This window comes from Trachemys scripta, chromosome 2, assembly GCF_013100865.1.
Source record: "Trachemys scripta elegans isolate TJP31775 chromosome 2, CAS_Tse_1.0, whole genome shotgun sequence".
Classification (NCBI taxonomy): domain Eukaryota; kingdom Metazoa; phylum Chordata; order Testudines; family Emydidae; genus Trachemys; species Trachemys scripta.
This window is the reverse complement of record NC_048299.1, coordinates 214848958-214861879: the sequence shown is the minus strand read 5'-3', so window position 1 is coordinate 214861879 and position 12922 is coordinate 214848958. Positions and strand designations below refer to the sequence as shown.

Here is a 12922-nt window from a genome sequence, read left to right as displayed (position 1 = left end):
TCTGTACCTGTTCCAGTTTGAATTCATCCTTCTTAAACATGGGAGACCAGAACCGCACACAGTATTCCAGATGAGGGCTTATCAGTGCCTTGTATAACGGTACTAACACCTCCTTATCTCTACTGGAAATACCTCGCCTGATGCATCCCAAGACTGCATTAGCTTTTTTCATGGCCATATCACATTGGCGGCTCATAGTCATCCTGTGATCAACCAATACTCCAAGGTCCTTCTCCTCTGTTACTTCCCACCAGGGCCGCTGCACAGATATTTTGCGCCCTAGGCGAAACTTCCACCTTGCACTGCCGCCCCACCCCCGCACATCGGTTTATTGAGGAGCAAATCCCAACAAGCCTTTATAGACCCCAGGGGCCAGCCATGCCCAGGGGCTGCTCCCCAGACCAGGTTCCCCCCTCCCCGCCCCCTGAACTCCCCTGGAGGGTGCACAGCCCCCCCGCGAGTCCGCCCCCGCCCCGAGTCCACTCACTGGCTTTGCTGGGCTTGGGCCGCTGCAGCAGCTCGGCAGGGAGAAGCCACCTTCTGGAGGCACCGGAGAGCCAGAGCATCAGCGGCGAGCCCCAGCCATGGAGGAGTCTGCGCGGCGCAGGGGTGCAGCAGCCCTGCAAAGGCAGCAGCGCTGCTAGCGGGGAGCAGCTACATCCTTTGCCCCTCCTGCCTAGGCTGCGGCCAGGTGCCCCCGGCAGAGGACAGATACATGTGGGCAGAGGACCACATGCATCCCCCGGCTCCTCCCTCGCCTCACTCAGGCTCTGCGGGTCCCGGGAGCATGAGCTGCCGCTGTTGCTTCCCCTCCCAGAGCAGGCTCAGGGCCCCATGCCCTGGCAGTGGCTCACATGCCCAGGAGCCACAGACCCCAAGCACAGCGAGCGGGGAGATGGGGGGTGCACGGGGGCCTCTGCCTGCATGCATCTGCTGCAGCCTGCAGGAGCCCCCGGGGAGGGCGCCAGGCTGCAGCCTGGGAGGAGAGGCAAGGGGCGCGGCTGCTCCCCGCTAGCAGCACTGCTGCCTTTGCAGGGCTCCTGCCCTCCTGTGCCGTGCCGGCTCCTCCATGGCTGGGGCTCACCGCCCCCGCAAGCCAACGCTCTGACTCTCCGGTGTCTCCGGAAGGCAGCTCCTCCCTGCCGAGCCAGGGCACTGCTTTTTGGCACCCCTAGGGCCGTCCTTAGGATTTATGGGGCTCTATGCAGTATTATTAAACTGGTGCCCCTATGCCCGACGGCAGCCTGAGCTTGCAGCCCGGCGGGGGCGGAGGGACAAAGCGGAAAGAATAATAAGACGCCCAGCCCGCCTCACGGTGGCGGAGAGTCAAAGTTCCCCGCAGAGATCCCTGTACCCTCTCCCTCACGCAGAATGGACATGCAGAAGGTACCTAATTAAAAGCACTAAATTTGGCAATAAAAAAATGTCAGTCACAGGTTTTTTGATATGCCCTGAAGTTTGTCAGACATTTATTTGCAAAAACTTTGTAGTAAGGGTGAGTAAGCTGTCTTGCTGAATACAACATTAAATATTATGGAATACATGATGCAGCTCTTCTGTTTTACATTTTCTTAATCAGTATTTCTAAGCTGATTTTATATTTTAAATGTACTCTTAAACCTTCATAAAGTAATCATTCCAGATTACTACATATTTAACTCACTGAAACAGACATTATTTTAAATTAATCAGTTACAGAGGTTTAGTGTGTTCATAACAATGTTCATTGCTTTTAGAAAAAGGGAACACTAATTTACTGTGTGTGATCTCCATAACAATACACATGTTTATGAAATTTCACCAACTTTAAAAACCTGTTTCCAAAGATTTTAGGCATAACAAAGGATTTTATATCTTACTGAGGTACTGATTTTGCTTAAAACTAGTTCATCAGATAGTCAGAAGTAAAGAAAGGCAAACTCTTCGTCCAGCTATCTGGAAGCAAAGGACTGTTGTCTGTTTAAGGGCTCTCTTCAGTGGGGGAGGAGAGGGGAGAAATGGATGAACAGAAAGGACTGGAAGACTTCGGAAGTAAGTTTTTTTTACTATAGTAATTAAAATGTGTATTTTAGATAAGGGAGGTCTTTTGAAGGATTTATTTAAAAATCCCTATGTCTGAAGAGCCAAGCATTTAAGGCTAAAGATGATTGTGCATCTAAAAATCTATGCAAGGATTTTTTTAGAGTTGTGATTTTATAATCTTCACCAACTCACAAATGACATATTTTTAAAGCAAATTTTAAACTAAGACCTTGGCTACACTGGCGCTGTACAGTGCTGCAACTTGCTGCGCTCAGGGGTGTGAAAACGCGCCCCCCCCCCCTCCCTGCCCCGAGTGCAGCGAGTGCAGTGCTGTAAAGCGCCAGTGTAATCAGCGCCTGCAGCGCTGCATGCTCGCTCGCAGCGCTGCAAGCTACTCCCCTCGGAGAAGTGGAGTACATACAGCGCTGCGAGAGCTCTCTCGCAGCGCTGGCGGCACGACTATACTCGCGCTTCATGGCAGCGCTGTGAATTCCCAAGTGTAGACAAGGCCTAAGATCCTGTAGACTGACATGTCCTGAGTAAATATGACAGTCATGCACAACTGTTTTTGTCAGTACATTCAGAAACTGACAGTAGATACCTGAGGGTTGGCAAATGCCTGTTAAATGGCTTTATTACCCCTTGAATGGCTCTTTAACAGTTTCAGTGTTGTGCTAATAGGTCTGGCAGGCTGGAGGCTTTTTCTCTTTTAACTGCTAGATCCCCTTCCCAGGAAGACTCTGAGCCTGCAGGAAGGGTCAGAACAGGGATAGGAAAACGAGAAGGGTGGATACTAAGACCCAGTGGGCGCCCCCAACCACTTGGTGCCCTAGGCGACCGCCTAGTTCGCCTAGTGGTTGCACCGGCCCTGCTTCCAACTGATGCGTCCCCAGCTTAAAACCAAAAGTCTTGTTATTAATCCCTAAATGCATGACCTTGCACTTTTCACTATTAAATTTCAAACAAATCACAGTTTTAGATAAAATATAAAAAAGATTTATTACGGAAAGAGATTTTAAATAAGAAATAAATAAGGGGTCAGAAAATAAAAGATAAGCGCAGAATCTAAATTTTAAACCTTATGACACTAGTATTTAGCAAGCAATTTTCTCACCCCACTGCATGTTACAGTTCTTAATACACAGGTCTCTCTTGAGCCTGGACCAGTTTCCTCAGTTGAAGTTTTCGTCTTCTCAGCATTCTTGTTGCTTCGAGCATAGGTGGGGGAGGAGAAAGGCCAAGGCAAGATGCCACTGTTTCTTAAACCCTCAGTCCATGTGCCTAGAAGACACTTCCCCAGATATGTCCTGGTGGGCTTTGCCGAATCAATAGGTTGAGCAATCCTCCTGGTGTGGACTTGTGCAACTGAGTCATAGAGTTAAGCAGTCCCCATTGTGTGGTGTTTGGGCAACTGTCAGTTAATTGTAAATCCCTTGATTGCAGTTCCTCTGCTAATTAATGGTTGTTGAACACCCTCCTGGATGAGAGTCCTTTGTATGTCTCTAGCAAACTTGCAGCATATTTCAGTAACAACCATACAGCAAAATCTCACAATTTCATACTCATTAATGATATACATATTTGCACAGAAAAGTGAGTTTCAACAGATCATGATCTTCCATATGATATCTTATATGGGATGTTTAGTATAAAATATCACAACCACATAGGAGTGATTAATCTGAGGGTTACAGGAGGTCATGGTGAGATGCATGTGTCACAGTAATAGAGCTTTCAGGAAACATTTTTGTGGATTCATGGTATTTGCTAAATGTATTGTGTGCTGCTGGTACAGACACTATAATTTCTCTGGTTGTTTGAGTCTTAATGCCTTTTGCTTTATTTTCAACATGCTTAGTCTATCTCAGCTTGAGGACAGGATAACTTACCAGTTGTTTTGCAAATATTAAACCAAATAGAATCTTGGTGGATACAGTTTTAAAAATTGTACTTTTCCAATCTCCTATCTAAGTTTTGGTGGGGTTAAAAAAAATAAGCTTCATTTCCCAAAAGTTTGTATAGATCTTGGTTCTTTAGTTACCTTAGTTGTCTTTGAGTGCTAATTTTCCATTTATATAGTAAAACACTCTGAGTTCCATTTGAATTGGTGTATTTGTGTAGATAGGAAATGAGAGTTTCCTACAATAAAGGCATCTACAGATGAAGTACATGGTATAGACAACTGTGTAGACCCGATTCAGGAATGTGGAACACTGCATTCAATACCTGGACTGATGTATTTCTCTTCAGACTAGCAGAGGTTAAATGAAAATGAAGGCAATATAGAAGTGAGCTGAATGATAAAAATGTTAATTATCTTCATTGTACACAGGTAACTGTTGAAGTCTCCAAACATTGGATGATGTGGTTTTTTTTGTACCACATGTAATAGGCAGGTCCAGCTTGATACCTAATGGTAATACAAATCCTTTCTTACAACAGGATTTTAATAGGCTATCTGTCTTGGAACTAAAATGTTCTCTCAGTTCTGACGACTGATGCGTCTGGTGCACTCCAAAATAAAATTTGTCAACTGTTTTTGAAATAAAAGTGCTAAATAAGTGCTAAATATGACGCAACAGTATTGTGACTGAGAGGGACTCAGCATCGCGGCGCCTCCTGCTGGCCGTCATGGGAATTAGCTCTCAGCCTGCCAGTCCGCCTTCAGCTAGTGGTGTCACGCCACTCTTTGGCCTCGCATCACTCCCCGAACTGCAGCGTCTTCTTCTGGGCATGGTCCTCCGGCTGTGCCCCCACTCCGGTATCTCCCCCCTTTTGGGGCACCGGCAGTCCTTAGTCCCCCCCCACTTGCCTCAGTGGCCTACTGCAGTCCACCAAAAAACCCATACAGCACCCCCCACAGTCCATGGGGCCCTGAGTGTGAGGGGTGGGATTTGGGGGTTTTGGGTTGTAATGCAGAAGAATTTGAGAGTTTGGAAGTTTTGGGGAAGGACTTGCAGGGCAGAAGGGTCCAAGGAGGGGTGGCAGGACGATAGTCTCCAACCTCATCTCCTGCCAAACACAGACCCCATTCATGGCCTATGTGGGGCAGGATATGGGGGGATTTGGGGTTCTGTGGGGAAGATATTGGGGGCAGAAGGAGCTGGGGGTGTAGTGGGGGGAAGATTTTTGGGGCTTGGGAGGTGAGGGGATGTGGAGGGGAATTCATGGCTGTGGGCTAGGGGTACGTTGGGGGTCTGGGTTGGTGGGTCTGGGTCAGGGTAGGGTATGCAATACGGGTCATATGGCTGTGGGGGGGGTAAGGGTACACGGTGAAGGCTACTTACCACATCTCATATCCTGTGTGTCTGGTTGGGATTGGCTCCCTGCTCTGAGCATTGCAACCTCTGGGGTCTCAGCACTGCTCAGGTGTGGCCTAGCCTAAGTATTATGTACAAATATTTGGCCCAGGAGGGCTGGCTGGGCCAAATATGTGTGCATGGTGTTGCAACCTGGTGCATATGGTCAGAGGGCCATTCACCCAGATTTACCCAGCTGCTACCGTCTCCTCCGTCTCCAGCCTCCCCATCATGATGGAAGGTCAGCTGAGCCAAACCTCAGTGGTGCTGTGACCCTGTGCATCAGGTCTCAATGCCCAGAGCAGGGAGATGATATCAGTCAGCCCCGCAACCCTTTGATTCATTCTGGTGACCCAGAAACCATAGTTTACTGGATAGGTCTCTAGACTAGGGCAATGATGGTTCTTTGAAGCAGCATGGAGGGGATTTGGAAAAAAGGTTGGAGAAAAGTGGGGATGTGACTATTAAGATGTGTCCCCCAGTATCCCTGTGGGGAGGGTATGGAATGGTTGCACCTATGTTCCACACCAGGGGTTGGCAACCTTTCAGAAGTGCTGTGACGAGTCTTCATTTATTCACTCTAATTTAAGGTTTTGCATTCCAAAAGTAATACATTTTAATGTTTTTAGAAGGTCTCTTTCTATAAGTCTATAATATATAGCTAAACTATTGTTGTATGTAAAGTAAATAAGGTTTTTAAAATGTTTAAGAAGCTTCATTTAAAATTAAATTAAAATGCAGAGCCCCCCAGAGCGGTGGCCAGGACCCGGGCAGTATGAGTGCCACAGAAAATCAGCTCGCGTGCTGCCTTTGGCATGCATGCCATAGGTTGCCTACCCCTGCTCCACACCCTGGGAGTAATGAGGATTCATGGGTCAGCCACAAATTTCCAGTGCGACCGTGAGCAAATCACTTAATCTACCCGGTACCTCAGTTCCCCCATCTATAAGAAAGTAGATAGTACTTCTGTACTTCACGGGGTTGTTGTGAAGATAAAATTTATGAATTGTAAAGTGCTCAAGTAATATGATAAGGGCTATATAAGATATTTGAATACTTATGGAGACAACCAGACTGACATCCATACAACTTTCTCCCCCACTTTGATTGGCAGTCTGTAAGGGGGGGTAATAAGATCAAGGACTGTAGTAATTACGATGTCTTCATGTCCTTGCCTTACGCAAGAGGGAACTGGACCCAGGATATGGAGTAGCAGGTGGAGAGCTGAGTTCCCCATCCCTCTTCCTCCAAGTTTCCTCCCCTCTATACACAGTTGTTTGAGTTCCAGTCTGGAGCTGTGGTTTCTGTTTTTAGCTTTGATTATGGACCACACTACATAGTTAATGTGTGTTGCTTAAGGCTCTGTTTCTTCTGGACAGAGTCTTACATTGTGAGAGTCTGCTGGGTTGAGTATAGAAAATAAATGTGATTATAATTTTAATAAAAATCAGTCAGATTAATTTTTCTTTAATCTGAAGGAGATACTAATAACTTGTGACCGTGTGTGCAATTTTTTATTTACTGCACTACCTTATTCAGAAGTGTTAAAATACTTGCCAACAGTAACTATCTTAGGAAATCACATATTTCAGAATGCCTCTTTTGGGTCCTGATCACCTATACTAAGGATCCCAGAAGGATGAGCATGTGCTGTGTGCCTTTTCGTGGCAGTCTTCTGTGAGTCAGCAATAAAGGGGTAAAATGGTGTGGTTACTTATCTGAAGCATATCCATAAAATGCAAGGAATTCTTCTTCAAATTATTCCAGATAAAAAAAGTTTAGAATTTAAAGAGAGCACTGTGCTGGGACTTAGAATCTAGGTCTTGTATTTCCAGCTCTGTCACTGGCCTTGTGGATGACCTAGGGCAAGTCATTTCACTGCCCAGTGCCTCAGTTTCCCCATGTATAATATGAAGATAATATCTTCTTTGTAAACTGCTTTGAGATCTAGGGATGAAAAGCTAGGTATTATTATTATTAAAGGGGAAATGAATAAACCCCTTCTCCACAGTTAATTTTGTCCTATAGTTTGTCTTTGGATATTATAGGCTTGTGTATTGGACAGCTCACGAAACACATCAGCAAGATTTGTCTCTTGGGAAAATCTTATAATTTGCTCTGTGATTGGAAGATCATAAGTATAATAAAATCATGGTGACTCTGCTGCATGATATTACAGCCCTCAGAGAGATTGTGAAGAAGGATTCTGTAACCTTGTACTCTTCAGAGTACTTTTTCATGGTGTCTGTTTTGAAGCAACATAAAGAGGAATTCAAGAACAAATGGGGGTGGGGCGTGGGGAGGGTGGAAATGTTACTAGTCACTGTACAATCCCCTGATATTGGTATGATGGGAGAGTTGTGACTGCTGCTGCATTCCACACCCAGGATCAAATATTTATTTGGAAGTATTTTCCCCATACTAATTATTTGGGGAATGTGGAAATCATGTTCCCATGCTGTGTCTGTAATAGTTTGCAGGTCATATTTCATATGACATGCCATTTTCCTAATGCAATATGATTTATAATATATGTCTGAAAACATTCTCGCCTGTTACCAATGATAAACAGTGGTTTCAAGGAACAGTTTAAACTGGGGTGGGGTGGGGGTGGTAGTGATATTTATTACTTCTATTCAAGCATCACCTATGGGCATCTATTATTGTTGAGCCCATTATACAAACAGAATAGGATAATGCCTGCTCTAGAACACACAGTATATAATTTGACGAGACACAACATTGGGATACGATAAACAGTAGGAGGATGAGAAAAACAGTAAAGGCATGCATTAACAGGATAACTATATGGTTTAAATTTTAAAATGGAATTTTGGTAGGATACCGCTTGTGCATTTGTACGTTTGTAAGTTAGTAATTTTGCGAACTTTCAGAATGTATTTCTCTTCATTTATTAACAATGCTAAATAAGAAATTAAAGAATTCCAAGGAGAGGCTGGATATCATTGGAAAGATGAACTTCTCTGAAGTTTGAATACTGAATGGATAGGAAACTTGCCATCACACTTAAATTTTCCAGTTAATGAATATGTAACTTGCAATAAAAGTAGGCTTGGAAGGATTAAATTATTTTTGGTAAAAGTCGATTTCACCATACACACAAACTGAAAACATACTACTATTCATGATGATCAGAATTTACATACAGGCAAAGTAAAAGAAATGCTGCCTGAAAACTTACTAGAATTTAAGGATATTTATTTTTGACATGTGATAATGATATACAATTTTGTGTGTTAAGCTAAAGTTATAAAGCTTTAACTTTTTGAATCTCAAAATCTTCTGTCCTTACATAATTGTCTGACCCCACCCTAGTCTGATTTGAAAATATGAAAATGTAAACAGATAAAAATAGAAGAATGATTAAAAGTAAACACTGATATTATCTGCCGAAGTTATATGTATATAAAAAGTAGAATTCTACCAAGCTTAAATAAAAGGAAATACCTCACCAAAATTTAAAAAGGCCAGTGGGAAATTGCCAAACACATACTTTAGGGGTAGACCAAGCCCCTCAATACAATGGGAAGAATAACAGTATGAAAAGTGTTACGAAATATCAGTTCACTGTTCTCTCCCCTCTGAGAGGCAGCTCTCTTCACCTGAGAGATCCAGTGCAGGTCCTGAGGTTCCGAATGCTGAGGCATCCTGATCTTGACCCAAGAAGAACCCTCCTATTCATGTAAGAAGTGTTCAGTGACTTTGCTCTCCCAAGAGAAGGTTTCTTTAACTAGAAGTCCTTTATGGACAGCAACCTGGGTTTTGAAAGCGTAAAGGTCCGAAGTCCCCAAATACAAGCAGCCTTAAGAGAGTCCCTTCCTGAAGATCAAAGATGCCAAGAAGAAATCACCTCCACCATAAGACTTCCTGGACAACTGAAGGGTGAGATAAATCCCACTTCACTCTAAAGCATAGGAAGATTTAAAAGTCAGAATTTGTTTAGATTCCAGGGAATTTCTTTGCTTCGAGGAAATCCAGAATTTGGCTGTGAAAAGCAAAAATACTGCCTTTCTAGAATCTTGAACTCCCTTGTAGTTCAGATTCGTGTTCTATAAATCCAGATCATTGTTCTGGATTCTTTGAAATTCCAGATTAATAAACTTTAGATATCCTGATTCAAACTAAATACCAAGAAAGATTATCCTAGATGTAGGAAAGAAATAAAGCCTTTAGCAGCCTTAATATTTGAAATCTTTTCCTAAGAATCATAAGTGGACTGAGTTACATGGTTTAAACCTAATGTCTTGTAACTAACTATTTGTTACTTGTCACTCATTTGGTCTTTATCTACAGAGCACTGTAATCAGGAGGAAATAAAATATTTACATTTTTGTGTCTTAGGGACGATCTAACAGTTAACAGCTTACTAAAGCTTTTTGCTGTTGTTTAAAGAACTAGTCTTGAGATCATAACTGTACGTTTAAACATCTGGAACTATACTATATGTTAGATCTCTGTGAAAATTCAGTATTTGATGGTTAAACTTTGTTATGTTGTCTTGTTTAAACTCAGTATCTAACTTCAAAGGCTACTGAAAACTAGCAACTTTCTTAAATCACTGTTCTGCTATGCAAGGGTGTATAAAAATCAATTATTTAAAAAAAATCAGATTTTTTTTGTTTAAATTGAATTTTTAATTCAATTTGAAATTGACAACTTGTGTTAAGGCCTAAACTTGTTATCTGTTAAAATAATTTAAATTAAATACCGGATAAACAGCAGTACATATTTGCTTCTAATTAAGGAAAATCAAACCACTGAACTGCTGAACGTCATTGGTTAAGCATCCGGAGCCAGAGTTTAAGTGCTAAATTGTATTTTTATTTATTTATTTTTTTTAACAGCAATAGTCTCTTCTGCAAGTGCAGAGAGAATATTTTCTTAATTTCAGGTTATTCAACTAGTTCATTTCAGTGACTAGGTCACTCGAAGTGCAGAAACCCATTGGGAATTGAAAAACCAAGAAAGTTTGTGTGCATCTCTCCCCCCCCCCCCCTCCTCTTTCAAATCTATGAATAAAAACTACGTGATCAAGGTGAGATCCATTTAGTTCTAAAATTTTGAAGGACATGGTGACCAGAAATAATTAGTTCAATTCACTGATTACAGATAATATTTTGGTTTAATCAGTTTTAAATGCAAAATATGTTTTGATAAATGTTTTTTTCTTATGTCTCCAGCATATTTAAGGTAATTTTTTTTAATTAAAAAGAAAATTAAAATGTTGTTTTTATGCATTTTTTATTTAAATTGAATTTCCATCTATATAGAGCTTGACAGAAATCAAAAGTAAAAAATAAGCTTGTAAACAAGAAATGCCTCTTTTGGCATTTTCTAAAATAAAAAATGTAAAAAATTAAGAAGCTGATTACATGTAGGTTAAGCTGTATAACTGCTTAAATGTGTATAGCTATAATGTATCCTCCTAGTTAAGAAAAAGAAGCACCAAATTTAGTGGAAAGGCTATATGTATATGCAAATAACATGTTTTAATGGTTACCAACAATGAGAATTGATCTTTCTTTAGGAAAAAATTAAAATTTACAAACACAAAACACAGTTGAAACCAGTTATTTAAATCAAGGTTTCCTACTTGCTGATTTAAATCATGATTGAAATTGGTGATTTTAAATTACTTTGATTTAAACACCCCCTGTTTTCTTCTCTATATCCTATACATTTACCCCCCACAACTGTGATGTCTTTGTGTGTGTGAGAATTACCTTCATATGAGAGAAGCGTCCTCAGATCCCTTTGTCTTGTAACATTACACTGTGAGTGAGTAATTTCAAAATCTCCCTTCTGCCTTTATTTGAGTGTTATAAACTTTAGAATATTTTTACACTAACTTTAATTGTGTTGTGTGTTTCTAACTAGAGTTACGTAATGTGTTAATACGGTGCATGCCAATCTAGCCTTATCTCCATACTTCTTGTGGTAACTTAAATAGTTACTGTTTTACCTTTTGTCTATTTCAAATACCAAAAGCAATATACTTCTTGATATTTCTGTTACACGACTTCCCCATTGGTGGATGTCCATTACCTGCATTAATCTCCCAGGTTACATCCATGCTGCAAAAATAAATAAACAAACAAATAAATAAAAAAGCCTTATGGCAGCGAGTCTCAGAGCTCAGGTCAACTAACGTGGGCTTGCAAGGCAAACGCAATGGGGCTAAAATAAAATAAATAAATTAATGGAGATATCCTATCTCCTAGAACTGGAAGGGACCCTGAAAGGTCATAGAGTCCAGCCCCCTGCCTTCACTAGCAGGACCAAGTACTGCTTTTGCCCCAGATCTCTAAGTGGCCCCCTCAAGGATTAAACTCACAACCCTGGGTTTAGCTGGCCAACGCTCAAACCACTGAGCTGTGTAGACATTGCTGCTTGAGTTGGAGCCAGGCTCTGAAAGGCGATCAGATGGGTCTCAGAGCCTGGGCTCCAGCCCAAGTGGAACATCTACGCTGCTGTTTTTAGCCCCATAGCATGTGCCTGGGTCAATTGACCTGACCTCTGAGACTTGCTACTGTGATGTGTTGTGTGTTTGGGTTTTTTTGCAGTGTAGATGTGCCCTCAGAGAGCTCTCTTTCTTTTGCTAATTAACTCAGACACCAGTATCTCCTTGCCATACACTGTCTGCCTATCAATTCTCTAGACTGTTCCCTAAGCCTGCTTGGTTCAACTTAAGAAAGTAATTTGATTAACCAATATGATAAAACTGAACTCTCACGGTTGTAAAATTGTCTAACTCCACCAAACCCAAAGCTAGTTTATTCACCCTGTATTATTATTGTAACAGTCACAATGTATGTGGTTATTATATCTTTGCTTTCCATGTTGTCATAGGACACACTCTTGGCTGAAGTGTGTTACCTGAATACTGCTTATTTTGGAGCTGTAGTGGCCATATGACTGTGGATTTTCCCTAACAATCATGTTTAGCCCTCAGAATACTATTTCCTTAAGACAGAAGTAAGAGACGTAGTAATGGTTTTGCTAGCTTTTAAGTTGATGCTACTTTCAATTACATTGCCATATACGACCTATCTAGTTTCATCCTAATTCATTCGGGTAGTTTAAAAGTTTTGATGTCAAGTTGAATTCTAGTTGTTGTAAATTAGTTAAACTGACGTTATACTTGGTTGTGTGATACTGTTTCTCTTTAAGTTTAGCTGTTGAGTTATGTTAATAATGCTTAGCTGCTCATTAATCTTAATTAGGGTAAACAACCTGTTGATGCTGTTAATGTCCTAAGGAATTAAGTGAAATCATTGTGGTTGATGCACATAGCTTTTTGAATTTTACACTCAATTTTATGGTACTAGTCAAGTCAATATAATTAACCAACCTTGCTTTGTATTTTAGAATTTCATGTTTAGTTAAGATGTTGCTTTAAAATATTGCTACATCACATCACTCATTTTATGTACCTTTTCATATACTTAACTCATTTGCATAATTCTTGGTTTAATTGTTAGTTCCTTTTGTCATTTTTAATTAAACATTTTGTTTATTTCAGAGTCAAATTCAGTTGTTTATTTTATGGGCATACCTTAATGTATAGGAGAAAGAGTCCT

At 41.3% G+C, this 12922-nt stretch overlaps 1 protein-coding gene across 4 annotated transcripts in view; it reads left to right on the top strand.

The window, feature by feature from the left end:
• RB1CC1 (RB1 inducible coiled-coil 1) overlaps positions 1-12922 on the top strand; it is a 185401-nt gene that overhangs the window by 34502 nt on the left and 137977 nt on the right. The gene's annotated exons all lie outside the window — the stretch shown is intronic.